Raw genomic sequence first — 4,106 nt, 5'->3', positions numbered from 1 at the left:
AAAATAATAGCTAAAGACTTATTTGCCCTGTGACATCTCCATCTTTATCCTTCATTCTGCTTGGGTCATGAGTGAGATGCCTGGTAATGTAGAAGCCATTCATGACCCTAGAGAAGACACAGTTGAATGGCAGAACAAGAAAATGGAAGGAGCCTCGTTCTTTGCTGGTCTCATTGAGCTGCCGCAGACACTATTGACTGTCTAAAACCTGACTTCCATTGCATTCAGCATAAGTCTCCTCACTGATTTAAAAGGACTGAAGTACTATCCTCTGTTATTCATAGTTAAATATATTAGAGACTTAACAAAAAATTGCCCTACAACTGCACTCACTAGAACAAGATTTTTCTCCAGAGAAATCAGAAATAACCTATATGAGGCCCAAACCCAGACTGGCTGGCTCATGATCACAGTGTTCTAAGTGTACTAGGAAGATCATTATGGAATATTAAGTATACATTACGACAAGTACTAGATACAGTGAAGGGCAAATCCATTATATACCCTAGTTCTGCCCATTGTACAATCACATAACAACAAATAAATGGCACAAAATACACAAAATACTCAAATGACTATTGAAATCTTACTCTTAAAATGATCAATAGGTGTATAATTTAAGGTGGATGTTTGCACTTTTAGGTAAAAGTATCTGTGAAAGGAATATGAACATACAATTTGAACTTTCCACAGCCTGTAGTCTCCTGTAGGGATCTTACACCTTCTAGACAACTAGCAGCACACAGAGTTGTTCTCTTCTGTGTCTATGGTTATGAGGTAGATGTGTCAGTATAATGGGTTAGGTAGAGAATCATGCAAGATAGTCCAAATATCCGGTATTGATGTGGCGGGTGTGTATATATATATATAATGAAATACAATGTTCAGTGCTATATTCAGCAAGAATAATGTGGAAGCCAGAGTGGAATAAGCTATGAGAGCAAGAAGCCCAGAATTAGTTTACTTTTAAAATTTTCCCCTCAACATAAAAAATACGAATGAAAACAAATTTGAATGTTTCACATGATAGTCTAACAATTTTAAATCATACTTATAGCTGCCTAATTTCAAAATAAAATACACATTCAGACAATACTTTTATATTTATTCTTTAGAAAGGAATTAACCTATGTTATTGATTTGACTTCTATATGGCTTTTTTTTTTTTGACAAAGAAGAGAGCATAATGGAGAAGTTCTTTATTAAGTTCATTTTAAAGAAGTGAGAAAAAAAGCAGTCTCTGACAACTGTCTACTCAGCTTGTCTGGCTAAACACCTAGGTCATAGTGTTCTCCTGTTGATTGCAAAATAAACTCACACAACATCAGCATCAGAAAAGTTCCTTATGAAAGAGGAAGACAGAAAAAAGCCCCTCTGTTGACACGTCTGAGCTGACATGAAAATAATAACACAGCCCAAACCTCAGAAATTACCAATATCTCCTTTTCCCATTTAATACATTTGATTGCTGCCTCTTTAGCAATTACAGCTTAGCAATGTTTATTCTTTCTACCTTCCAGATAAAATTACCCTTATTTTCTGACATGATCCAATCTAGTAAAAATCCCCTTTTTTTGTTCTTTTCCCATATACCCAACACAATCACAAATAAGTCCATGTCAGCACCCTCTTACTGACACGTGATGTGCTGTCTCCTTTATGCAATAAATCAACTCATTCACCTAATCACGTGTTTCTGGTATTCTTCAGCTGGAGGGCATTGAGAATAGTTCTTCTGTTTCCTTGTATTAGGTATTAATTTACTTAAAATTTGGCATTAAATGTTATATAAAAGTAATAATATATGGTTCTTGTATTTGTAGATTGAAAAACCTAATGCAGGCAATAATGACATTAACTGCATTTTTTCAAGAATAATAGTATGAGAATACTATTATTCTCATTTTTTAATTTTTTCAAAAATAATAGTATGAGAAAATCTTGCTCTTATTTTATAAGATATATTGCAGTGGAATCCTGATTATAACATGGATGTTAAAGCAAAACTGTAATGCATGTGTACCAAACATGTCTCACAAAGATAGAATGTATTTTCTTGTTACATAAATGGTGGACATGATTTGATTTATAAAATTGTTAACTCTAGAATATTAGAAATAATATTTATTTTTTGTAGAGGTAAATGTTTGTATACATGGATCTATAAGAATTAGAAGTTATGCATATATATTTTAGAAATACATTGGTATATAAATCACATTTTATGATGTAATTTATGATATATCTTATGTCATATATTTGTGTGATGTATGTGTATTACATTACAGATTTTGTAAAAATGAAAAGTATGGAATTGTAGAGATGATGAGGAGGTCAGGAACAGAATAAGAAAAAGAGAAAACACTTTCTTCTACTGTGATTGGTTTTTAAAGTTTACATGAAAAAAATTTATTAACGTGTGGAACGATAAGTATAAATTACTAGTGAAATCATAAGAGAATAAGTACATTTTGGAAATAAGGAGCTAGGGAAGTGAGTTACAGTGGAGTGAAACATTCTTGCCCTTAAGAGAGAACAGGAAAAGTTGAAATGGAAATAAGTGAAACATCAGTAAAATCTGAGATGTTCTAGTAGACAATTCTAAAGTACAGTAGTGATGCACCCCCTTGAAACCATTAATGTTTCAGAAATGAAAAGACTTTCTTAATCCCTGTCTGCATCTCCTTGTTCTGGAAACTGTACACAATGGGGTTCAATGTGGGGGGTCACAAGAGTACAGAGTGCAGCTACCACTTTGTCTCTTTCAAATGTGTAGCTGGAAGCAGGACGGATGTAGGTGTAGATTACAGGGCAATAGTAAAGGGACACCACTATGAGGTGGGATGAGCATGTCGAAAAGACCTTTCTCTTGCCTGCTGCTGTGCAGATGTGGAGAATGGCAGTGATGATAAAAGCACAGGAGATGCAGGTGAGGGTGAAGTTGCCCACTGCCAGGGTAATATCTGCAATATAGACCATCACCTCATTGACTTTCACAGGGCTGCAGGACAAAGACAGCAGTGGGGGTATCTCACAGAAGAAGTGGCCAATGGTATTTGGTCCACAGAAGGTCAGCTTCAGGATGAGACCTGTGTGTACCCAGGAATTGGTTACTGCAATAGCCATGACAATGCTGAGTAAGGCCATGCACATATGGTGGTTCATGACAGTGCTGTAGTGAAGAGGGAAACAGATGGCCACATAGCGGTCATAGGCCATGGTGGTGAAAAGAACCATCTCAGCTCCCAGGGACCATGTAAAGAAGAAGAGCTAGGACATGCAGCCTCCGTATGAAATGGTCCTTCCTGATGTTAACATGGTCCCAAGCATCTTGGGTATTTTGCTTGTTGTGCAGATGATGTCTATAATAGCCAGTGACAGAAGGAGAACATACATGGGGGTATGTAGTGTGGTGTTCTAGATTATGGCAATGACAATGATCAAATTGCCAAGAAAAGCCACAAGATAGATGTGGAGAAAGACAATGAAGAGAACTCCCTGGAGTTCAGGATTTTGGCTGAGCCCCAGAATCATAAACTCAGTTATAATACTGTTATTCATATTGTTTTGGTGATTAAATGGCAGACATTGCAGAGAGTGAACATGTGGGAATTAAAGAAATCTGAATGTCATTATAAGATTGTGTGTGTGTGTGTGTGTGTGTGTGTGTGTGTGTGTGAATGAAGTGATTTGAGTATTGATTTGACACAACTTTGTAGCAGGAATTCCTTTATGATGGACTTTGGCCTTCCAGGCAATATCCTCTATTCTCAAGATCCATACCAATTTCTGATGCATATTCTTCCATTAATGACTCCAGTAAACAGAAGCCTGTGGTTGAGAAGAAAAATAATAGAAAAATAAATGTCTTCAAATATTTCAGTATTATCATTTTGAGTTGAAACTTGCCTGAGCCTAAGTTACCTTCATTTATACACACACACGCACACACACACACACACAGTGGAAATATAATACAAATAATTGCATATCTCATTTATTCTGTTAATTGCATGCCATCTTTCTACAAACATATGCAATCAGTAATATCCAAAACAACAGAAGCTGACAGGACTAATCATAGTGGGAACATATCAGGGGGAAAA

The 4,106-nt window shown here is 35.9% G+C and overlaps 1 pseudogene; it reads right to left on the bottom strand.

Moving 5' to 3' along the window:
- Positions 1 to 2,636: 2,636 nt before the first annotated feature.
- LOC138921545 (olfactory receptor 13G1-like) lies at positions 2,637 to 3,561 on the bottom strand (annotated as a pseudogene).
- Between the last annotated feature and the right edge of the window lie 545 nt (positions 3,562 to 4,106).

Source organism: Equus caballus, chromosome 30 (assembly GCF_041296265.1).
Source record: "Equus caballus isolate H_3958 breed thoroughbred chromosome 30, TB-T2T, whole genome shotgun sequence".
NCBI lineage: Eukaryota > Metazoa > Chordata > Mammalia > Perissodactyla > Equidae > Equus > Equus caballus.
This window is presented reverse-complemented; position numbering and strand designations above follow the sequence as displayed.